Source organism: Tachysurus fulvidraco, chromosome 26 (assembly GCF_022655615.1).
Source record: "Tachysurus fulvidraco isolate hzauxx_2018 chromosome 26, HZAU_PFXX_2.0, whole genome shotgun sequence".
In the NCBI taxonomy this organism is placed as follows: Eukaryota; Metazoa; Chordata; class Actinopteri; order Siluriformes; family Bagridae; genus Tachysurus; species Tachysurus fulvidraco.
This window is the reverse complement of record NC_062543.1, coordinates 14,332,600-14,358,682: the sequence shown is the minus strand read 5'-3', so window position 1 is coordinate 14,358,682 and position 26,083 is coordinate 14,332,600. Positions and strand designations below refer to the sequence as shown.

Here is a 26,083-nt window from a genome sequence, read left to right as displayed (position 1 = left end):
TTTACTTTTCTTATTATTCTTCTAAATGGATTGGTTAGTATTTCTTTTCTATTGGGTTAGGCCATGTGCACCTAGGGGATAAAAGGGGTTTAGTTGTGTCACCCCAGAATGGCCTATGGGTTGTTGTTTTTTTAACCAGTTTTGTCAAGCCAGTTGGGCACAAGGAGCAGGAGATGCAAAAGTGTTTGTTTGCCTGCAAACCTTTTAATAAAGCCTGTGAGGGTAAAAACACATCATCTGGCTTGGACTCAATACTTTAACTGTGTAAACCACAACCCATGGTGTATCTTGCTGATTATTTTGGAGTTAAGTTTGATTCATTTATTTGATTTCATTTGACAAAATGGTCACTACACTGCTTCGTAAAGATTCCACAACATTTAGTTAAATAGGATAAAATGAAGGATTTATCATCACTAAATTAATTTTTTTATTACAGTTATTGCCAAAAAAAGTATTAATTTCAGAACATAAATTATTTTAAGTGAAATCCCTCTGTTAACTATACTTTGTTGTAATACTTACTGACTGCAACAAAATGCTGACATTGAAAACTCCTTCTGGTAAATTTAAATAAAGCCCTTCATAAATAAAACTTTCTGTACACAAAACACTTACAAGACAAAGGAAAAAAAAAAAAAAACATTTTAACAGTTCAACATTCACGTTCATTGCCTTGTACGAAGTCTCTTTTGATAAAGCTGGATATTACAGCTGTGTTTCATCATTGGAGGCTACAACTCCATCAGAAACACTAAAATGATCATACTGATGCCACAGACTTGAGAATGATTCCATTATTCTGGGCTGTATAATCAGTCTATTGCTGTTCACTTTTCTGACTGATGACTTTGAAACACTGATGATCTCATTTATGGCATTTAGCAGACACCCTTATCCAGAATGACTTACATTTGTATTGTAGTTTATAGAACTGAGCAATTGAGGGTTAAGGGCCTCAGGGGCCCAGCAGTGGCAGCATGGTGGACATGGGATTCAAACCTATTTGATCAGTAGTCCAACACCATAACCACTGAGCTTCCACATCCCACATCTCATCAGCAAGAATGATAAGACAGCATATAGAGAGGAGATGAAACAACCTGGTCTAGAGCCAACAATCTGTCTTTATAAAACAAAAGAGCTCATGTCAATCTACTCATTTATTGTATTACATTTAGTATTATACAATACATTCCACTATAAGAGATGTATTGATGAGAAACCTAATGTTTTTTTAAAATCTGACCATACTATTATTCCATTTTTTTACATTGTGGCTTCATGCTGCTCAGGTGTGAGGCTGAGAGCCTCCCACTACTTGTTCAAGAACTTTAACTTTATTTTGACTGCCACATCCAGCTTTAAAGACACAGTCACAAATCATTAATCTATTCCCATGGCACACAGAGCCTAATATAGCAATTTGTCTCCATGATAGATTTTGTGTTTTTCCATCAGCTGCTGTGACTAGATATGACTGTGCTGGTATTAAAGTTATTTCACTCAATATCTACAATAAAGAAACGGAAAGAAACAAAGACTTTTACTAATTGTGAAAAGCAGCATTACATCACAGTCCCACTGAGAAGGGTATTTGTTACCAGAGTTAAAGGATTGGTATATCTCTAGTGGGAACCAAAACAAAACAACGGAATAAACTGAACATAAGCAACACACTTCGGGTGTCATTGTCTCCTATTACCCCAGATAGAACCATCTCGTTGTAAAGAAACAAACTCAGGGTTCTCATTGATTTAGCGTTGTAGTGAGTTAAAATGCATGTTTAAATACAATTAAATAAAAATTATTTATTTTAATTTAATTGTATAGCCGCCACCCCCCACTCCCAGCGGGCCGCGGTAAAATTATTAAACATTGACCGGTCTGTGACGACAAAAAAGGTTGGGGACCAGTGATTTAGGCAACTCAGCTTTCTTACGCAGAATCTAGCTTTCGTGCGTACGTGCACTTTTAGGATGAATTAGGATGAATTTAGGATGAATATATAAAGTCTTATAAATGAGGCCCCTGTTCTGTACTTTGTTGCGTAAAGTCCAATTTGTTTCAGAGCACTTCAGCTATACAAAGAACAAAGAACTATTGAACTGGATGATAAAGATTTAACGATTTTTGTGTTTCGCTAGTGTTCAGTGTGTTACATGAATACACTGTTACATTACTTGTACTCATGTATTGCATTAAAAAACAGAAATCAAAACTTAGCCGAAGCAGCCATATATAGCCGATTGGATATACATGCACAAACAGATAGATATCTACAGACATGTGTACTAGAGCTCAAATGATCATAATTCATGGAACATATATATGAATTCATAGCCATATATTTTATTACAGCACATATCCTTCTGTAAATCTGTATATTGTTCATAGTATGCACACAACTGTAAATCACTCCACATTACCACTTACTTACTCATTTTCTACCGTTTTATCCGAACTACGGGGAGCCTGTGCCTATCTCAGGCGTCGTCGGGCATCAAGGCAGGATATACCCTGGACGGAGTGCCAACCCATCGCAGGGCACATACACACTCTCATTCACTCACACACTATGGACAATTTTCCAGAGATGCCAATCAACCTACCATGCATGTCTTTGGACCGGTGGAGGAAACCAGAGTACCCAGAGGAAACCCCCGAGGCACAGGGAGAACATGCAAACTCCACACACACAAGGCGGAGGCGGGAATCGAACCCTGACCCTGGAGGTGTGAGGCGAACGTGCTACCCACCAAGCCACCGTGCTAATCTAATCTAATCTAATAATTAAATTTGATTACACTAAGTTTATGAAGAAATATCTACACCATGGGTGTCAAACATACGGCCCCAGGGAGTTCAGTCTGGCCTGGGGGAAAAATATGCACTATGAAAAAAAATCATTTTCATTTTCGGCAGAACTACCAGCAGATGGTAGTACTGAGCTTCAGGGTCTGAGTAGCATTTTAGTCAGTAACTCCTGAGCTGAACGCAAATAATTACTACACAATAACACCTCTTTTCTATCGTAGTAATGTAGAGAGACAGCTACAACCGCATTTTGTGTAGTAACAGCATTTAGCTTCCTGCTTCTTCAGTTCTCTCTAGCGCCACATCCTACTTCTTGCCTTATCGTAAGCCTTTCTTCGCTTTCTTTCTTCGTTTTTATCCACCATGACAACGTTAAAACCACTTTCTGCTAATGTCACACATGCGCACTGAACACTCTCTCTGCCCATATTGACAAGACACGCCGCTTTCTGCTCATTGGCTACACGTTTGTTTTGATTTTTGTTTAGTCTGTCATCCCAACGCAGTTTTCTGAAGCATTTCTCAAAAATCGAAGACCCCACCTCTAATGAGATTCTAAAATTGGCTGCTACTCAGGACATTATGCCTGATATTGATGCACTTGTGCAGGCTAAAAGATGGCAAGTTTCAGGGGCAAATTGATAAAATAAATTTGTTTACTTTAAAAAACATACATTTTCTTTTTAAAACAGCTGCTACTTAAGATTTTAAGTGTGTGGAGTCAACTCATGTATTCAGAATTGCTTCCCGGAATTGGAAATTGGATTTTAGACAGTTTCTATATTTTGATGTTTGATTTATGTTAACATGCAGGACAGTGTTTTTAAGTTCCACAAACCTGTGACTAAATGTTTTGCACCATTGTACAATAACTGTAAATGTTAAACTATGTAAAAGTGTTGTTGAAATTGCACAGACTACTTAGGGTGCTCATAAATTATTTTTGTAAAAGGACAATTCATTTAATATAAAAAATGGACTTATTGTTAGTTCTATGTAATTTTGCTATGAGTTTACTGTCTGGCCCCCTTGAGATCAGATTAAGCTGTATGCGGCCCCCAGACCAAAATGAGTTTAACACCCCTGATCTACAGTACACTGTTAATACTGTCTCGCTGCATGGTGCTGCTTTTACAAAACATCTAAATGGTGTGATAAAGTACTATTTAGCAATTTTTAGTGTTGACATTTCATGTCATTTCAAATCAATAATTTTTAAACAAAACAAAAAATACACACACAAAAGTTTTGTTACGTCCCTCACGTATCTAGGGGTTTTAGGACATAACACATTAAAAGAGGAAAGAGCATAACCCAGACCCTGTCACAGCACCACAATAACAGCATTCCGTATCAATCTTAGATGTTTATTTAAACATCAGTGTATAACAAGGTGTAAGTAAGGAGATTTCAACATAGGAGGGAAACAAGACTTCAGGAGGGGTAACGTTAAATAACAAACAAAAAGTTCACTGCCTGGGGAGTTGAAATCTTGATAAACTACAACTACAATTTTAACTATTTTAACCCTTGTGTTGTCCTATTAACATATATTTTGCAAAAAAATATATATATTTGGTATAATAAACCTTATTTATATACAAAAAATGCCTCATTTCATAGTAAAAAAAAAACAGAAATTTTGAATTATTTTCACTATAGAGGCACAAAAGTTGATGCACAATTACAGGCTGGTATATTTCAAGGGCCCATTTTTATTGTCAGCAAATAATAAAACCTGTTTTTTTCCAGGCTAAATTGACTTGAATGCTTATAAATCAAAAATTCTACAATGATCACCATTCTGTGTGTAATATCTCTTTTACACTTATAATATCTATTTTGCCCACCTGATGTCATCTGATCAACCACACAACAGGCTACACACACACACACACACACACACTCAAAAACATGCCATAACGTCATGTGAATAAAACTTCGTTTACCTGCTTATGTTTTTTTATTATACTTAATTTATGAATTTTAAACCTTATGAAATTTTGCCATGTTTTGTGTAAAATAAGCCGAAATGATTAAATATTATTTTGGATAACCACTGACTGATAAATGTCAAACATTACTCAGCATATCTCCAGGCCAAATTCATAAATAAGCAAGGAAACAAATATGATTTGAATATGAAAACACAACGTGTGTGTTTGTGTGTGTGTGTGTAGCATCATTTCGGTAGATCATATTTTGCCCTCTGCTAGGCGAAGGCATATCAAAAGTGTTAAATATTTACAAATGTTTGGCCGAGTCAAAATGACCAAAGAGGATCACAAACGCGTAGTATATACTGTTCTGAACACATAGTTCAACGAAAATAGACAAAATTAATTTTGCTTGCAAAGTTCATAATTTGGAGCAATCCTGGTAAATTTCAGGCAAATATGTGGAAGAAAGGTTATGACACATTAAATTCTTCCAGCGGGGTCAAAAAAACCCATGGACAACTTGAAGGTTAATAAACTATAACAACAGATAGTGAATCATTATAAATAGTTTATATTAAATAATGAAATACTTCATGAGGTGTTTTTACTCAGTGCAGTAACACAGATCTGTGATCAGCTGCTGAATAAAACACTCCATATGAAGTGAAAATGCTGAACATCACCATATTTTAACCCCATTTCTATCTGTATCAGGGAAAAATAAAGACAAGTTCTACTGTCTTTCATAAATGTCCATGTCTCCATGTTTCACAGAAGTGCTGCTTTGATTTGGATCATGAACAGTTTTTTTTTCACTTCACACTTTCCTCTTTTCATCACTCTGCTACAGCTTAGTCTTTGTCTCATCTGTCCATCATCTACTTTTTAACAAACTGGAATCTGCTCCTTTGCTCTTGAAGTTTCTCTGTGTGTTTATCTGTCTATTGGATAAAGACTCTGAGGTCATGCTGGTGGATTTTTGTTCTGTGTCTCAGATCTCTACAGACTTTCACTGAGGTTTATGTTTAATCGTTATACATGGTGTTTATTCATTGTGTAGAAAATATTGGAGTTTCTTTGCTCATCAATCTACAGAACAAACTAACAGCCCAATATTACCTTTGCCTCTTACTGCTATACCTTCAGCTTTTTCTCTCTCAGTATCAGTGTGTAGGTCAGATTTCTGTGTCTGTAGAACACTAAATGACTCTAGCTGGCGATTGTGGCGCGGCAGTAGCATACAGCGGCCACTCCGGATTCTATTCGGTGCGATTTAAATTTATTAAGGTTTTTAGCTTGACTATTGGTACTACATGGATACCAGAGACAGAGGTGTTCATGTAAACAACCACCAGAACTTCGTGCAACAATCAACCTGCACGATGATGTACTGGATAGGCTACGTGACCTCGGCTTGCTGCGGAGACCAGGCCTCCAGTCCCCAGTGTCGCCTGATATCGGAGACCAGGAGAGGGGACGCCGAAAGTGGTGCGAGAAGAAGCGGAAGCACGATAAGCCGGCGGGTGTCCGTTTTAGGCTAAAAACAAACCCTAGCCGGCCGGCTCTCCCATGCATTCTACTAGCCAACGTTTGCTCCCTGGACAATAAAATGGACTAAATCCGACTCGAACGCTCAACATGGCGAGAGATTAGAAAATGCTGCGTGTTTGTTTTCACGGAGACGTGGCCTAGCGACAGAGTTCCGGACGCCGCCATTCAGCTGCACGGGCGAATTTCATTTAGAGCCGACAGAAATACAGCTCTGTGCGATAAGTGTGTGTGTTTACATCAACACGGAATGGTGCAAGAACTATGCGCTTGTTTCTACTTACTGCTCATCGTCAGTGCAGTTTGTGACTGTTAGATGCAGGCCATTTTATTTACCAGGGGAATTTACTACTATTTACGTTGTCGGAGTTTACATTCCTCCTAGCACTACTGTGAAGCACACCGTCAAGCATACTGTGCGGAGCCCCACCCCCACCTCGGCTACTTAGACCACATCTCTGTTATGCTAATTCCAGCATACAGACCACTCGTCAGACGCTCAAAACCGGTTCTGAAGCAGGTGAAAACCTGGCCAGCAGTAGCCACCTCTGCTCTTCAGGACTGCTTTGAGTGCACTGACTGGAACATCTTCAGGGAGGCTGCAACCAACGGTGACTCTGTCAACTTGGAGGAGTACACGTCAGCAGTAACCAGTTACATCGGCAAGTGCATTGATGACATGACCGTCTCCAAGACCATCACTACACGATCCAACCAGAAGCCATGGATGACTGCTAATGTTACTGAGGACAAGAGACCTAGCCTTCAGAACAGGGGACAGGGCGACCCTAAGAACAGCAAGGGCCAAACTGCCCCAAGCCATCAGAGAGGCAAAGCGCGCACACGCCCAGACAATCCACAGCCACTTCCAGGACAGCGGAGACACCTGGCACATGTGGCAGGGCATACAGGCGATCACAAACTACAAGGCAGCTTCAACTGCCTGTGATAGTGATGCCTCCCTCCCAGATGCACTGAATGGCTTCTACACTCGGTTTGAGGTACAGAACAACGCAACAGAAAGGAAGACCATCCCTTCCCCCACAGACCAGGTAATCTGTCTATCCATTTACATTTACAGCATTTGGCAGACGCCCTTATCCAGTGCAACGTACATGCTGGCTCACTAGGTTACATACTTAAGATACCATGAGTTTAAAACATTTGTTCAAAGTTACAATGAAAAAGTGTCATTTTTTTGTTGTTGTTGTTTTTTTAATGCAAAAGATAAGGAAAGAAGTGCTAGTTGAAGTGTTTCCTGAATAAGTAGGTCTTCAACCGCCGCTTAAAAATAGCAAGTGACTCAGCTGTCCGGACCTCTACGGGAAGCTCATTCCACCACCTTGGTGCCAGAACAGAGAAGAGTCTTGTAGTATACTTGCCTCTTACCCTGAGTGATGGTGGAACCAGTCGAGCAGTGCTGGTAGATCGGAGGGTGCGGGGTGCAGTAGTGATGAGGGCTTTGAGGTAAGAGGGAGCTGGTCCATTTTTGGCTTTGTAGGCCAGCATCAGTGTTTTGAATCTGATGCGTGCAGCTACCGGAAGCCAGTGGAGGGATCGCAGCAGCGGGGTGGTATGCGAGAACTTTGGCAGGTTGAAATAAAGTCGTGCAGCTGCATTTTGGATCATTTGCAGAGGACGGATTGTGTTCATAGGTAGACCTGCCAGCAGTGTGTTGCAGTTCCCGAGCAACCTGTGTGGACAAAAATGGCCGAATTCTTCTAATGTTGTAGAGAAGAAACCGACATGAGCGAGTCACATTAGCAAGATGAGAGGAAAAGGACAGTTGGTTGTCCATGGTGATCACAAGGTTGTGAGCTGTGGCTGAAGGGGAGATCAGATCATTGTGCAAGTATATAGCAAGATCATGACCTGGGGCTGAATCACCTGGGATGAACAGCAGTTCAGTTTTGTTAGGATTGAGCTTTAACTTATGAGCAGTCATTTTTGATTTCTGCCAGACATGCTGAGATCCGGTCAGAAGCTGTGGCATCTGAGGGTGGGAAAGAGAAGATAAATTGTGTATCATCAGCATAGCAGTGGTAAGAAAAACCATGTGAGGAAAAAACTTCAAGAGAGTGAGTATACAGGGAGAAAAGAAGAGGACCAAATACTGAGCCCTGTGGGACGCCAGTGGAGAGTCTGCGTGGAGCAGATGTCACTTCCCTCCATGTTACCTGATATGAGCGTCCTTCCAGGTAGGAAGCAAACCATTCCCAAGCTGATCCTCAAATCCCAAGACTCTTGAGGGAGGATAAGAGAGTCATGTGGTTGACCGTATCAAAAGCTGCTGAAAGGTCAAGGAGGATAAGGACGGATGACAGTTTGGCTGATCTAGCAGCATGTAGCTTCTCAGAGACATCCACAAGGGCTGTCTCTGTGGAATGAGCTGCTTTAAAGCCAGACTGGTTGGGGTCTTGGAGATAGATAGACAGTTGATTATAGACAATGCATTCATGAATTTTTGAAAGAAATGAGAGAAGTGATACCGGTCTGTAGTTACTGATGTCTGATGGATTCAGAGCAGGTTTCTTTAGGATCCATGGCCGACATGAGGAGATCTCTAAGCAGAGTTAACCCACAGAAGGCTGCTCAGAGAATGTGCAGAACAGCTAGCGGAAAACTATCACCATTGTCCCCGTCCCAAAGACGTCTACAGTGTCCTGCCTCAATGACTACTGCACCCATAGTTATGAAGTGCTTCGAGAAGCTTGTCATGAGGGACATCAAAACCAAGCTCCCACCCTCACTGGACCCCCTACAGTTCGCGTATCATCCAAACCGCTCCACAGACGATGCCATTGCCACAGCCCTCCATTTAGCCCTCACCCACCTGGACAATAAAGTCACTTATGTACAAATGCTGTTCATAGACTTTAGTTCAGCATTCAACACAATCATCCCTCTGCAACTGATTGGGAAGCTGAGCATGCTAGGACTAAACACCTCCCTCTGCATCTGGATCCTGGACTTCCTGACTGGGAGACCTCAGTCCGGATCGGTAACAGCATCTCCAGCACCACCACACTGAACGCTGGAGCTCCTCAAGGCTGCGTACTCAGTCCACTGCTGTTCACTCTGCCGACTCATGACTGTGCAGCAATGCACAGATCGAACTATATCATCGAGTTCGCCGATGACACGACTGTTGTGGGTCTCATCAGCAAGAACGATGAGTCAGCATACAGAGAGGAGGTGCAACTACCTGGTGTAGAACCAACAACCTGTCTCTGAATGTTGAGAAAACTAAAGAGATGGTTGTTGACTTCAGAAGAGCACAGAACGACCACTCTCCGCTGAACATCGACGGATCATCGGTAGAGATCATCAAGAGCACCAAATTTCTTGGTGTTCATCTAGCGAAGAACCTCACCTGGTCACTCAACCCCAGCTCCATCACCAAGAAAGCCCAGCAGCGTCTCTACTTCCTATGAAGGCTAAGAAAGGCACACACACACACACCCATCCTGACCATGTTCTACAGAGGGACCATTGAGAGCATTCTGAGCAGCTGCATCACTGTCTGGTTTGGGAACTGCACCATCTGGAATCGCAAGACCCTGCAGCAGATAGTGAGGACAGCTGAGAAGATAATTGGGGTCTCTCTTCCCTCTATCATGGACATTTACACCACACGCTGCATCCGCAAAGCCAACAGCATTGTGTTGACCCCACACACCCCTCACACACACGCTCTTCACCCTCCTGCCATCTGGAAAAAGATACCGAAGCATTCGGGCCCTCATGACCAGACTGTGTAACAGTTTCTTCACACAAGCCATCAGACTTCTCAATAACTGAACTGAACAGAGAACAACATACACAAGCACATCATCTGTATGGACTGCACAGACCTACACCAAATACACACACTTCTAATAAACATCCATCAACTTCTTTACATTCTGCTTACATTCATCAAACTGTTTACATGCTGTTTTGCACACTTTTTTACTTTTTTGCTCTTTGCACACTCTGTCTAACATTATTTCAGTTGTTGCTGTTTTTGCACAATCTTATACACTATCTCAAAGAAAGAAACTGTGTTCATTCTAGAATTACTGCATGCAATATTGTCTGAACATACAGTATTTACACTGGTCGGTTGGCGCTGTTTCTGTTGACTGTCTTTTGTGTAATGTCTTGTAACTTTTTGTCTGCACTGTCTTTTGTCCTGCACTGTCTTTTGTCCTGCACTGTCTTTTGTCCTGCACTGTCTTGTCTGTCTTGTCCTGCACAGTTGCACTTTATGTGGCTAGGACTGCTTACTAAGTCCTAGCCCTGTCTTTGTTTTATGTAGCACCTTGTTCCTGGAGAAACTTTGACTTGACAAACTAGACATGATGAATGTTCTGTTAGAGATCACAGTCTGTTGTGTTCACTACACTATGCTCATGATGCTCAGATATCTATGTGCTATTGCACTCTGAACACACAGCACAGTCTAATCTATTTCATCTGAACAATAAATATATTATTCATGCAGCATCAAGACATCACTAGCACAGAAAAGGGGTTTATACTCACGACTCGATGCACCCTGTGAAAGTAAATAAAACAGTGTGAAGATTTTATGCATGATTACAAATGTGAATTGTTCCATGTGAAAATGTGGAAAGTAACTGTTACTCTGGTTAAAACACAGCTGATGTGTGTCTTAATAAAAAAGAGGAAAACTAGACAACAATCAGTCATCACACACAGTAAATCTGTATCATGTAGCATTGTGCTAATATACCGCTAGTTCCCCTTAAGGAAGAGAAATATCTTGTGATTTATTGGAAAATCCTATTTTCTGATCTCTGCATGTCTTTACCAATATACAGTATGTCAGTATTTGTACATTTCCCCCTGTGTATTTTAAATATATAGTGAAATATTTTGTAATATATCTCTGTGCTATTGTAGTAGAAAAAGGAATATACAGAATATCAGATTCTCACTTCCTTTAATTATAAACACAGACATTTATCAATGTAAAACCTGAACAGATAACAGAATGATGTTCTTTACTGCTGCCTCATCTATATACTGGTTACGACAGAATGTGACATGTCGCAGTAGATTAGAGAAGATGCGTGATCTCCTTCTGTTTTTCTCTCTTTCACTCCCAAATCCCTCTCTCCTATGAAGGAGGTTTTAGAAATGAAGTGAAGGACTTCTGTTATCATTTCAGTCAGGTTGTCTTTATGCTGTGTGCATTAACACTACTTACTACCGTTAGCTTAAAGACACTAAACGCCAGGCCGAGTCGACTCTTCGGTGCTTTTACAAAACATGGTGTGATTGTTACGCAGAGCGACTGATGACAATTATTCTGTCTACAAACACTGAAAACTGTTAAAGCTGTGATTTATGTTTATTGTGTAACATTCTGATGGAGTCTGTCAGTGGTGTGTGATATATGCTGCGTGTTTGTTGTGTCTTTTACTCGACATGGTAAACGTCTCTGTACATTATTACACTGCAGTGAGGTTACACACAGGTGCATTGTGGGAAAGAAGCTGACTGATGGAAGTGGAATCTCACTTACTGATCAGACTCCTTCACATAAACATGATCTGAAAATCATCTTTATGTTTCTATTTGATTCCTGGATTAAAATGTAATATATGTGATAAGTTTATAAAATATCAGCTTTTACTATTAGTGTGAAGTCGAGTTATTTACTTACCCCTGTGAGAAGTATCATGTAAAACAACAGAGAGAAATGTAATGTTAGATAAAATACAATGAGAAAAACTTATGATTTACAGTCAGAACAGCTGATAAACAATCTTCACTCTGTGCTTTCAAAGATGTTCAGCTACAATTTTAACAATTTTAATAAAATATAACAACAGATAGTGAATCATTATGTCAGAAAACTGAGGTGTCATCATGTATTAAAACCCAGTCCCAATCACATGGAATCTAAAAACACTGCATCAGTTACCTCAAAGTTAATACAGTGTTAGTAATAAAAATGTAACATGTAAAACTGTACTGTTATAATTTGCACAGGAATATTAATCTTATCATTGTTAGGAGAAAGTTTTAGAGCTTTGACTCATGAATTACTGATTTGAGCTGCAGTTCGTTACTCATCTGAATGAAGAAGTTCGCTCTTATTCTCCACTTATTCTGTCAGTGCAGTTCATTTAAAAACTAGTGACTGGTTAACCTTAACAAGCTACTGCTAGTGTTATCTAAAATCACACACACAATAAATTAGTATGAATCTGAGTTAGTGTTAGCTGCCTTAGTCAACCTCATCAACACTGTCCTGTTAATTATCACCATATAAATCTTATAAAACATATTTATTTTAGGGAAAATATGGAGGAGATATTAAGATGATCTGAGCTCATAAAAATGACTGTGGAGCTGTAAATTAAATAAAAGTTTGGATCATGTTCCATTCACTAACATGGGAACTGGAGGAGTTAATAATGGTACTGCAGACAGCCACTAGAGGGCGTCATTTTCTTTATGGGATACAGCTTGTGTGTTCTGTACATGTGTGTGAATCATGTAATAAAATGTTGTACAAAAAACACAGCTCATGTTAGAGATTTTAATCTGTTTAAAATAGTGAGTGTGTTTGTGTGATATCGATTCTTCCCTGATTAATACTTTCTATTTTAAAATATAGTGATAAATGATTTAATCATTCAGAAGCACTAACCTAGAGCTCTGAGCACCAAGATAGATTTGGATCAGATCACATGTAACATGTATGTAAATGAAAAGAGTCCATTTTAAGACACACAGAAACAGTTCATTAGGAATCTGCAGTCTGGCTGAATTCATTCATACTGGTAAAAATCTTTGTGTGTAAACACGACTAATGAAAGACGAGAGTCTACATTGTAGTGGGAGTCGTTCAGTTTCTCATTTCATGTTAATAACACAGTTACAAGGACAACACAGTTTGTGTTCTCCAGGTCTGTACCTTACTGTGTTAGTTTTAAAACAATTCATGTTGTAAAAGTCCAACACTATAACCTGTAACTCCTGATATTAGTCTCCAGTCTGAATTTACACACTTACAGAAGTAGAGATATACATACACAGTATGTTAGCAGGAGCTAAGCTGACTACATGACCAGTTAATCTGTGTTCTCTGGACTGTTATACATCTCACATTAGCCACTAGACAGATATACTTACACCAAAAGTCTTAATCATCAGCCAGACTGTGTTTTATTCCTCTACCTTTAACCTAAATGTGTGTAGTTTGGTTCTCAGTGCTGTATTTGGCAGTGATGTAGTCTGATCTACTGGATATACAGAAATTGTAATAATTTAAATGACACATTATTGTGTAATGTAATTTCCTCTCTGATGTAAAAAAAAAGTTTGTTTTAGTTTAAACTGACATTCAGTATATCTCTGATTAACAGATAAATAAAATTAGATAAATAAATCCCTCGTTACTTCATATTTGTACAAGCTGCTGCTTTTAAGCCCTTGTGCAGGTGTGTAGAAGAGTGAAAAATAGAGTTACTGTTAATTCAACTCAAATGATCTTCACTCCACATTAGCAGCCTGTATACTGAATCTCACACTGAATACTGAGTGTGTTTATGTACTGAGATGAGAAGCACAGATGATGATGTGGAGTTTATACAGTGTGGAGGTCAGGAACACTTACCCATCTTTACTGTAATCTCCTCTGTTCTTTTCTTGAAATATAAGTTTCTGTAGATTCAGACTAATAAAATCCTAAACACACACACACACACACACACACACACACACACACACACACACAGAGAGAGAGAGAGAGAGAGAGAGAGAGAGAGAGAGAGAGAGAGAGAAAGAAAAAGAGAGAGAGAGAGAGAGAGAGAGAGAGAGAGAGAGAGAGAGAGAGAGACAAAAAGAGAGAGAGAGAGAGAGAGAGAGAGAGAGACCTCATGTCATGTTTAACACAAATACGTGATAAGAAGGTAAAGAATTACACACAATAGGATTCGTTGAGATTAGCTTGTACTTTAGCATGATGCTAACTCCTCTTACCTTTCCTGTTCCTCATATAAACACATCTGATACTTTAACTGAAGTGTTTCCACATTTCAGAGCGCCACATATTCGGTATTTAACTCATTAGGGTTTAAACACCGTGTTTAAAATGTCCCCTGTCTACATATACACATATATTCCTCCTGTATCAGTCCGTTACAGCAGGAAGTGTAATGGTGCAGTGACTCTGTCTGAGAGACGGAAACTATTTTTACTTTCACCTTCATTACAGAGAACTGAGACAAAGCTCCGCCCCTTCGCCTCCGATAACCACGCCCCTGTGAGGGTATTACATATTATTGTGTGTGTTACAACATCCAACCTTTAGGGGGCCTCGGAGAGCGACAGAGCCGAGAGTCGGCAGAGATGCAGAAGAAGGGAGTTCGCGAGAAAAGCACATGTTTAGTGTCATGTTATAATTACACGTGTATATATGTTCACGAGTAATAAAAGAACCAACTGGTTAATGCCTCCGAGTGGATATATATACATGACACCCCCTGGGTTCAGCCTTATTAGGTCTTATTATATACATGTATACTACTACTACTACTAATAATAATAATAATAATAATAATAATACAAAATAAGCTATACACGAAAATTCCCAAAACTTCAGAAACTGGTAGGTCTTACGTTTAGAGTGATGATGTAGACAAAGGTGGATTTTTTGACAGCTGCATTCGGTAACTTTTTAAATGCTCCTCCTAGGGGGTTCATGCAATTGAGACCAGACTTGGCCACCATGACGCAGAGATATTAGAGATGCGAAATTGCGAACAGATTTTTGATATCTCAAACACTGTTGACATGGCATCGTGTTTACTTTTATTTCAAGCATATTTAAGGCTTTTGGCGTGCTTAGATTAACTTGAAATTTGACACATACATCACATTTGTCGGCTGTTAAGTGTGGACAAAAAGGTCAGACAAAGGTGTGTCTCTTAAGTGGCTCACTAGCGCACCCGTTTGTATAAAATGTGGGGTTTCATTTACCCACAGTCCCCAAATGTTTCAGTAACAACGTAAAAGAGTCCACTGATATTTACCCACTTGATGCACTTGCCCACCTTGCATTGTTTTCTGGGAGGCACCGTATAGCGATTAAAAAAACGTGCGAGGGCCCGCCATCGCTGCTTGGAGCTATATTTATTTTTATATAATAATAATAATAATTATTATTATTATTATTATTATTATTATTATTATTATTATAAATTAGTAATTAATTAATCGATTAATTAATTAATAGCTATACATTTAGAAATTTCCCAAAGCTTCAGAAACTGGTAGGTCTTTAGACGGTGATGATGTAGACCTTCCTTGAAACCTAATATGATTTTAAATCAAGAATACTCATAAATGTTTTGTACAGTCAGAGCCGATCGGCCCTATACTACGCAAGTTGTGTAGGGCCCCGCAAATTACGCAAGGCCCCTCCTCCCCTGCCGCATTTTACAGCGCATGTTAATGTTTACTGTGTAGCATGGGTGAGGCTAAAAAAAAGCTACAATTTTTCTTAATATTTTAGTCCAGCGAGTTGCCGCCGCTGTGGAGTAGCCCAGGACCTGAGTAACTCGTCCATAGTCATAAACATGGAGAAGTAGCACCGGTTATGTTCTTCTGCAAGATGCATGCAGTTCTGTTTATTAACTGTTAGAGCGTGAAACAAAAACAGCAGCACAACAAAAAAACTGTAGTGCGTACGTGTGTCTCTGTTGGTAAAGGTTATTGTTAATTTGATACTCATTTTAACAATCGGGAGTCATGTAAACATGACGTCACGTGTGTCTTTTCTGGTCAGTCGTCATGGAAACATAAAGCCCTGGCGTTTGGACCAGAGTGAAAATAAACGACATATCACTTTATACCACCAGTATGTGTGAAAACGCTCACTCACTTTGCTGCATATTCATTCCTCAAACACAGAGGATTTAACCTGAACCAAGCTTAACTCCTGAACTCCTAGCATTACTCTCTCTCTCTCTCTCTCTCTCTCTCTCTCTCTCTCTCTCTGTGTCTGTGTCTGTGTGTGTGGCCTGCCAGTGAGCAATGGACATACGACAGTTCTTTAAAAGAAAAAAGACAGAATCAGGTGAGACACTAGGGACAGTCCATAATCATCTTGTGAAAGGAATTAGTAATTTAATAAAAAGTTAAAAGCCCAATAATAATAATAATAATAATAATAATAATAATAATAATAATAATAATAATAATAATAAAAACATTTACAATGACACGCCTCGGTGTGCCTTTTGATCATATCCTTAGCTTTAGCACCCCTGAAAAGGAGCTCAGTACCTCTAAAGCCCTGACCCTAGAATCGCCCCTGCTGTGTAGATGACAATATGAAGCGGAGTTAGCGTGATAGCACTCCTAAATGAAAATGTTTATAGTCTCTCAAGGTTACAACAACGTTAATGCAATATGGGAACCAATGGATTTACATTGTAGTGGGCATAATGCCAGGTCAATATGAATGCACATCCCTCAGTAAATAATAACCATCAGGGATCAATTATTGCTCTCATGCATACTACAGAACACAGTGATACGGTATGGCAAGCATTTTAGCTTTTATACATTCACATGATATGGATTTTTGATATCAAGAATTCAGTTTTCAATACTTAAAATGTAAATATTAAGAGTGTGATTTCTAGTAGTAACCATATTTTTGATATCAGGAATTACATTTTACACTAGTAAAAATAATTTCTGATATCTGCTATTGCATATTCAATAGTTGAAAGATGCAAGAGCCAAGTCATATTATAAATAGTATTTTATATTTGAAAATGCTATGCTGAAATTTGTTAGTAGAGGAGATGCTGTCAAGTGTGAATGTGTGGCAAATGGTTTACATGGCTCACGGGTCAGGTATAGTTGGAGGGCCCCTTAGCAGAATTTTGCTTAGGGCCCCAGGGAGGTCAGGATCGGCTCTGTTTGTACAATACCTTGTTTATGGTTGTCTGATTTTTCTGTGTTGTAAAATGTTTACTTGTGTAATTTGGTCCATTTCAATAGCATGGTATGTGGTTATCTATGTGGTTAACTATATATAAACAACCCCCCCACACCACCCACACAGAGACAAAATAATAATAATAATAATAATAATAATAATAATAATAATAATAATAATAATAATAATAATAATAATAGAGGCTTCCACACAACACAATAAAACCTGTCGTTGACAGTTTTTATTTCTTTTCTAATACAATTTAGTAACTCCAGTTATGAACAGAATACAATGTGCATGTGAATGTGCATGTGTTTTTTTATTAAAAAACAATGTGTCACAGCTCCTTAACTTAGCTCACCATGCACATTTTTAATGAATGCTTGCTTAAAGTTTAAGCATTTCTTTAATGAGGTTTGACCTTTAGATAAAATTTTAGATGTTCCTTTGATTTCAAACCTTATTCCTGGGAAATCCTGACAATGTGAACTGTTTTTTTTTTTATATCCAAAATGATTCCAATTTAAATATTGTCAAAATTGAGTAGTTCACGAACAGACTATGTACATTAAGTCAGTTAACGTGTTTAATATCCAGATTTTTTTTTTTTTTTTTAAATCAAGCAGTTCTGCATGAGGCCCTAAACTTGATTTGTAACAAAACACAGTCATGGAACAAAAAAAAGAACCAACACCAACAGAAAATCAAATAATGTTTTATAAAACCAAACCAAACCAAAAAATATGCTGAAGATCTGCAAACACATTCAGGAATCCAGGATGGGGTGTTAAATCATGACTCCAGTAAGAACAGTCCAGTCCAAAAAAATCAGTAGTCACATGATTGATGATTGATGTTTTTGTCATTACGGTTACGGGTTATTTTAGCCATGTCTGGATAAAGGAAAAAGTCTCAAGTCTACTTTACTTTTGGCTGCTCTTAAGTGTTTTTACTGGTAAACGATGATTTGGATGATATCGAGTCCATTAGCATTTACTATTTGGTGAGGATTCAGAGTACTGAGTGATAAAGATCTGATCTCGTCATCTTAACTGCTTAGTCTTACATGGATGACCGGTGGAGTTGAGTGAAAGATCTGTTTAGTCAAGAAGCAAGTGCAGATCCGGGTTCTAATCTGGTTATACAGGCAAGAACTATTGTGTCTCCTGGGCGGTGACCAGGTTGGTATCCACGACTTTGCATCATTTCCAGAGAAGGAACCAAGTCAGGACAGTAAGCCTAGATGGGTAGTGGGTGTGGCTGAAGGGTGTTATACAGTATGTGAATATGTCAAACATTGCATGGATTCTGTAGCAATCAAATGTCACATCTTTTAAAAATAATATGTAGACAACACTGAAGACCTGAACTGAAGAACCTTTAAGATTATTAGCAAGATTTATTAGTTCAACTCAATGCTAATGCTATCTGGATGCTTATTCGAGATGATTCATCTGTTCAATTAACGTTCTGAGAGAAAACAAAACCTCACAGCAGGATCAAGGCATATGTGTCTCATGTTATACTGATTTAATTAGAATCAAATACATTGTTGGGAAAAAACGTTCCATAAAAACAAAAAAAAACTATATTGGAAAAGAAAATGTGTGTTAAACTAATTTAAACACTTTCAGCCCTGTGTAAAATCCCAAGGTGTGATTTCCAGCAAAACTTGCCAGTGGAGATGGGGACAGGCTTGAAAATTAGTAGACAAAGATAATAATACAAATAATAATAATACATTTTATTTAAAGGCGCCTTTCTAACACTCAAGGTCACCGTACAAAAGAAGAAGAAAAACAACAAAAAATATAGTTATACAATACTTACATCGGAAAAAAAAAATTGGACCAACATTACAAATCATGATCTAGAATATGCTAAACTAAACAGATGAGTTTTAAGCTGAGATTTAAATGATGAAAGAGAATCAATATTACGGAGCTCAGATGGAAGTGAGTTCCAGAGCTGAGGTGCAGAGTAACTGAAAGCTCTGTTCCCCATCGTTACAAGACGGACAGAGGGAACAATAAAATGAGTGGAAGAAGAAGACCTAAGAGACCTAAGTTGGTTTTGGAGTATGAAGAAGATCAAGAAGATATGAAGGTGCAAGATTGTGGATAGCTTTAAATGTTAGAAGAAGAATTTTATACTTGATACGAAAATTAATGGGAAGCCAGTGTAGCTGTTCCAGAACAGGTGAAATATGATGGATAGAGGGAGTACGAGTGATAATACGAGCAGAAGAGTTTTGAACGAGTTGCAGCTTATGAAGGGTTTTGTGAGGAAGCCCAATAAGAAGAGAATTACAGTAGTCAAGCCGGGAGGTTACTAGACTGTGAATAAGAGTGGTGGTAGATTGAGTGGTGAGAAACGAACGAAGCCTATTGATATTTCGAAGGTGAAAGTATGCAGCCCGAGTAACATTATTTACATGTGAGGTAAAAGAAAGGGTACTATCAAAGATGACACCAAGACTCTTAACCCGAGATGAGGGAGCTATGAGAGATTCATCAATGGAAATAAGAAAGCTGATGACTGAGCTGAGAAGCTGAAATAAGATGACTTGCTTGTTCCCCCCTTATGGATACAGGTTACATGAGGTTGTGTCAAGCTCTCAAGATATAGATGAGAACTCCTTCAATAGAACATCCTGACTCAGGGTGTTGAGAGAAACGTTCTTCCTCACGTTCAGACTGATGGAGCGTACCAACTCCTTGAAGAATGCTGTTTCTTTGGGCTGCTCCGAATAGCGCTCGAATTGGTTCAAACCATCCTGCAGCTTCAGAGTCAGAGTGTCGTAGTTGGAGCGTACCACCTCCAGCACCTGATCTTCTGACAGTTGTGATATGTGGTTAACGGCGGCGTAGGACTCGATCTTCGGGTTGAAATGGTTGATGATGGCTCAGACGTTAACCAGCGCGTGCGTGACTTTGCTCGCCGGTTCCTTCCACTGGCCGACGTTGGTGGAGACTCTGAGCACCATGCATTACAGGTTATCAAATACCTGGTGCATGCGTATGATCTCGTAATACAGCTCATCATAACTGCTGGCGTTGGCAGGAATGTGTCTCCATACGTAATGAACATGTTGAAGAGATGGACAACTTGTAAAGCCAATTGGAAGATGTTGTGTTTGGACAACAAGGTGGATTCGTTCGACAGCAGGAACTTCAGCAAGTTAATGGGAGCTGTCCAAAGTTCCCTCCAAGTGTAGTGCAGCCGAATCCTACACTTCTTCTGATAGCAGATGAGCTTGTGAATGATCTGAACACACCGCATGTAGAGATCCATAGGAAAGTCCTTCATTATGTGAGTGACGATGAACTCGACCATCAGGTCCAAGACGGCGCAGGCGAGAGGTCAAGACGAGATGCTCTTGTCCGCCGCTTTCTTTCTGTGCCTCATTGAGTCTGTGTCCGTCTTTGGTGTCTTGAATGACGATGGAGGAATATTTGAGAAACGTGATCAGCAGGTTGCTCGTTTGAAGGTTGGGGTCCAACGGCAGCTCAGGGTTGTGCATCACATCCAAAGAAGGAGGGGTGGTCCCAAGTGGGGTTGTAGGAGTAGTCGGGGTGGGCGTGACCAGCGTTGTCGCAATGTCAATCTCCAGATGACTTTGTGCGAGAACAGTAATCATGACGTACCCCAGAATGGTATTCTGACTGATATTGTCCGTCACTGTAACCAGACAGAGCAACAGCTTCAGGCACAGGCTCTTCAGGCTCTCTAAGCCGTCTGCACAGAGCAAACTGTCGAGGCTTTCCAAGTCAAGTCAAGTCAAGTCAAGTCGCTTTTATTGTAATTTCAACCATATATAGCTGTTGCAGTACACAGTGAAATGAGACAACGTTTCTCCAGGATCAAGGTCTTACATAAAACAAAGACAGGGCTAAGGACATGTAAGTAGTCTTAGCCACATAAAGTGCAACTGTGCAACCTGGTGCAAACAGTGCAGGACAAGACAAACAAGACAGTGCAGGACAAAGGACAGTGCAGGACAAAAAATAGTGCAGACATAAAGTTACAAGACAATACAAAAAGTACAAAAAAATGCAATACACAAAAGACAATAAAAAAACAGTAACAGAAACAGCACCGACCAACGAGATTCCATGAGATCCTTCATCCTGATCTCAGCTTTGTCGAATCCCACCAGCATGTTAATTATATCGAAGCCGGTAGCCGATTTGTTTTTGTGATGAACACCTCTGGAGAGCGCACAAAGGGTCTGCAGAGCGTTTACTACTTTAATCTGGTGATCTTCTTCCAAAGCCTGTACACAGTGATAGAACAAGGTGTTAATGTTCTCCTTAAACATCATCACTTCGTCTCCATCCAAAGCCTCCAGCTTGTTTTCCAGATATTCCAGGTTCACCTTCATTACAAACAGCTCGTAACAGGAACGAGGGTTCGCCGTAGCAGGGTCGACTTTAGTGAATATTTCATCGTACATCAACAACACCTTCTCATTCAGCAGCTTTTTTGATGACGACATCCTTTTTAACAGCCCGGCTTTCTTCTCCTGTGCCATTTTGCTCCTCCACATGTTCTCACACGCAGTTAAACTTGTTTACTCATGACTAGCTCTTTACTCAGATGCTAGCTTTTTGTTGCAGGCTTTTCACTTCCAGTGTCGGTGAGCGGAGCGTTGTATTTCCTTCGATTTGCATGACTTCATCTTCCTCCTTGTTCAGGGTTATTAATTATATTTAAACACAGAGGTGGGTGGCGACGATGGTAGGAAGTAGTGTAGAGTCCATAAGCGATCCGGAAATAGAGGATGAAATGGCTGATGAGGATAGTGGAGGCAATGCAAGTAATGAATGGAAATTGGTAGAAACTCAAAAAAGAAAGAAAAATTCGAGACAAATCTCAGAAACGGACAGTGAAAAGGGAAATCATATGGCAAAAGGAGGAAAGAGGAGCATTAGGTATTGCTGAAGTTTGCTACTGAGTCCGTTAATGTCATAAACCCTTTGAAATGAACAAAAACACTTAAAGAAACATTAGGAACAATTGAAAGTATCAAGACATTGAGGGATGGCAAATTGATATTGTTCTGTAAAGACAGTAGACAAAAGTGTTTTTGTTAATGTCAGGCCATATGTTCCCCCGCCGCTAAGATGTTACAAATGGCAAACATTTGGCCACGTAACGGCAGTTTGTAAAGGAAAACAGAGATCTGCGTGTTGTGGAGGTGAGCATGAATATGGCAAATGTGGGCAAGGTATTAATCCAAAATGCTGTAATTGTGGAGGAGAGGACAGTGCAGGATACGGAGCTTGTTTAGTAAGGAAGAATGAAGTGAAAGTACAGAATGTCTGAGTGGTAGAAGGAATATCATACGCTGAGGCTATAAAGAAAGTAAAACAAGCACCCAAACTAATTGAAACAAGGACGACAGCACTATGACAAAAAACAGTGCTGAAAGAGCAAATTAAAGAGAGTGAAGTGAATGTTGATAAAGTATCATTCGTAGCAGACGTGTTGAATTGTTCCGGCCAAACTGAAAGCAGGACAGAAAGAATTAAAATCATTATTAGAGCTGCAGAAAAGTACTTGGAGTTAGATGATGTTACAGTAGATATGATAAATGAAAGGCTTAAAACACAAACAGTAATCAGTCAGACAGAAAACAGTCAAACGTGCTGGTACGTAATGGTGTTAACAATAATGCAATGGAATGCAAGAAGCTTAATTGCCAATGGTCAAGAATTCAAAATAATTTATTACAAATCAAGGAAATAGTCCGTAAAGTACTGCTTTAAAGTACTGATATAGAAGTAATAGGTAAGAAGAAGGCTGGTATCAAGAAGAAAGCCGTCCCATGGTGTAATGAGGAGTGTAGTGAGGCAATTAGTAAAAGGAATAAAGCATTTAAGAGAGTTAGAAAATCATTAAATTATAATGAATTTATTAATTATTAAAAAACAAACAAACAAAAAAAAAAACAGGCCATAGTGAGGAGAGTAATACAGACAACAAAGAGAAATTGTTGGAGGGATTTTTGCAACAATATTGGGGAGGATATTGAAATTAATGAAGTTTGGAGTATGATAAGGAAAATGTGAGGCAAGCAAAGAAATAGCTGCATTCCTGTATTAGTATATAAAGATAAACTAGTCATATCAGACAGCGAAAAAGTGGAGGTACTATCAGCAACATTTACTAAAGTGCACAGTAGTTCCAATTTGTCAGATGAAATGAGGAGGTATATGGAACATATGGAACATCTCCTGAATAAGTACCTTCAACTATTGGAAGAAAAAGGACCAACTGGATGTACTTTAGATTCAGAGTTTGCTATATATGAGCTGAAGAAAGCGCTTGCAGGGCTTAAACAAACGTCACCAGGAAGAGATGATATTTGTTATGAGATAGTAAAACGACTATCAGAGACATGGGCGTAAATACCGGGGGGGGGGGGGGGGGGGTTTACCGAGGTTTGTCCCCCCAATCCGAGGATTCCTCCCCCCCCAAAAAAATTTTAGAAAATATCGCACTATCTATTGTGAGTGCGATATACCTAAATAATTGTGTAAGTAGAAAAAAAAATAAATGCAAAGATGCATTTAGAAACAGTTGAGTTCCCCCTCCCCTTCCTTACAGTGGTTTGACCCACTGCCTGCTTTCCCAGTACATCTCACCTACTCTGCACACACGAATCAGGTTTGTGGCTGCGGCTCAATTAATGTTCAACTCCATTAAGTAGGGGATTTTATTCACTTTAAATAAAGCGATTCTCTTTAATGTAGTTGATGCAGATTCATTCATAAATTAGTTGCGGCAAAAATGCTGATTACCGATGTAATTTTCCATGAATCTGCTATATTAGCGATTAAAATATTACTTATCTAGTTAACGTTAGCTTGTTTACAATAGCTTGTTGCATAGTGCACTGTAGTGATAGCGAAGTGAAGCTTTCTTGAAGCAGAGAAGCTTTCAACCCAATTGTATCGGAAAAAGGTTCATTACTCGAAGCTTTTCAAATCAGAGCTCGATGAGGACCTCTGCTGGTGAAAGTGAAAATGTTCCACAACCAAGCAACGTATTCATTTTAGAAGCAAAAATTAATGGATTGACAAATTAAGGGTAGATTAAAAAATAAACGAATCAATATATTAAATACACAAAAAGCGTTTCTTGCATTCCTTTTCATTTTTCAACTTATTACTAACCAATAAATATATATGACAAAATATACGACATTAAATGTTACACTGAATCGTATAATTTCCCAATGATGAGTGAAGTTATGAATATAGGCTTCACAACAAAACCATATATATTCACCTTATTGGGCGAAATCAAATGAAAGTGTTCCCACATTACAGAACGCGATCTTTTTGTAACAGGCTCCATTGACAACTCAATAATAAACTCTCCTAAACTCGCTACACAGTAATAGATTCCGTGTAATACTCCAATACAACACACGAGGGCGCGCCGCCGCGTGTCGCGCACAATTTTAAACCTTTGAATCCGACAACGAAGCAGTCACGTGGGTGTGTGTGAAACGAAGCTTCGGACGTCATTGCTCACGTGATTTTGCCAGAACGAATCAAGCTTCCATACAAAGCTTCAATGAAAATCGGTTCATCTTTTTTGGCACACGCCTCGGAGCTTCGGTGTCACCGGTAACATCACTAGTGCACTGTAACTAACACGCCAAAGCCGTTTCCCATGCATTGTTTTATTTAGGACGACTTGGCATAATGTTAACTTAATATTAACGGCCATAATTAGCGTATTGTTTAGCTGTGCATTTACTAAATGAGCGCTGTGCTACGTCCGAACTGACCTCACTGTATTTTTTTGTATAATCAATTTCTATTCTGTTCTTAAGTGTCTTAATTAATTTTAAATAAAATTTTAAACCTTTTTAATTCCTTGTTTTTGTTGTTCTGATCTGAACTATCTATTTTTATGATAGTTTTACTTTCTTTTAAGAAAAACTTTGAAAATAACCATTATGACACAGTCTCCATGCTACAATAATAATGATAAAAGCAAAGTTTTTCACTGAGTGGACATGTACAATTATATATAAGTACAATTAGACTATTATTTGTGTCCCACCCTTCAAAATTTGCTCACGAGAAAGTTTATAACACCCCCCCCACACACACACAAGAAAGCCACAAGTATACAAGGAAGTAGGAGTAATTTTTTGATGTTGAAAAAGCTTACGACGTGATGAGGAAAGAGGGATTTTTAATAAAATTTGAAAAGATCGAAATAAAAGGAAGAATATATAATTGGATCAAGAATTTCTTGTTTAAAAGAACTATACAAGTTAGGGTGGGGTCTGAATTGTCTCTGATATATCAAATAGAGAAAGAAACACCTCAAGTGTTAGCAGTCCCATTCTGTTTAATCTAACGATCAATGATATTTTTAATCAGATAGACACGGGGATAGGATGGTCTTTGTATGCAGATGACAGCATGCTGTGGAAAAGGGGCCGAATAAAGATTGATGTTAATAAATGTGTCCAAATCCAATTTTTGTCATTTGTTTATCAAATAAAAATACATTTTTAGTGTAAGTATTTTGGTGTGTTCTTAACACAACATGCCCCTGTCTATCACTGACAACAAGCACTTTGTTCACTTTCTCTCCATTATGGACACAAAACATACTGCAGTGAGCCGCAGAACCACCACCTCAGGACTTGACACTGTGGTGTCTGAGAGACAATCAAAACTAATAAGTGAAATGGCCACAGCTGTAAATCTGTCTGTCTCTGTGGACATCTGGTCAGACAGGAGAATGAAAGGCTCCTTTGGCTTCACTGCTCACT

General features: G+C 39.1%; 2 protein-coding genes, 1 long non-coding RNA gene and 1 pseudogene across 7 annotated transcripts in view; 1 reads left to right on the top strand and 3 right to left on the bottom strand.

The window, feature by feature from the left end:
- LOC113636638 (WD repeat-containing protein 87-like) overlaps nucleotides 1-26,083 on the top strand; it is an 873,260-nt gene that overhangs the window by 514,879 nt on the left and 332,298 nt on the right. The window lies entirely within an intron of this gene.
- LOC113650946 (kinectin-like) overlaps nucleotides 1-26,083 on the bottom strand; it is a 683,852-nt gene that overhangs the window by 479,471 nt on the left and 178,298 nt on the right. The window lies entirely within an intron of this gene.
- Nucleotides 11,075-14,529, bottom strand: LOC125140317. The gene is made up of 3 exons (XR_007139617.1): nucleotides 14,307-14,529; nucleotides 13,942-14,012; nucleotides 11,075-11,981 (listed from the first exon to the last, which is right to left on the bottom strand). It is a non-coding gene; the product is annotated as an uncharacterized LOC125140317 (long non-coding RNA).
- LOC113659230 lies at nucleotides 19,847-21,130 on the bottom strand (annotated as a pseudogene).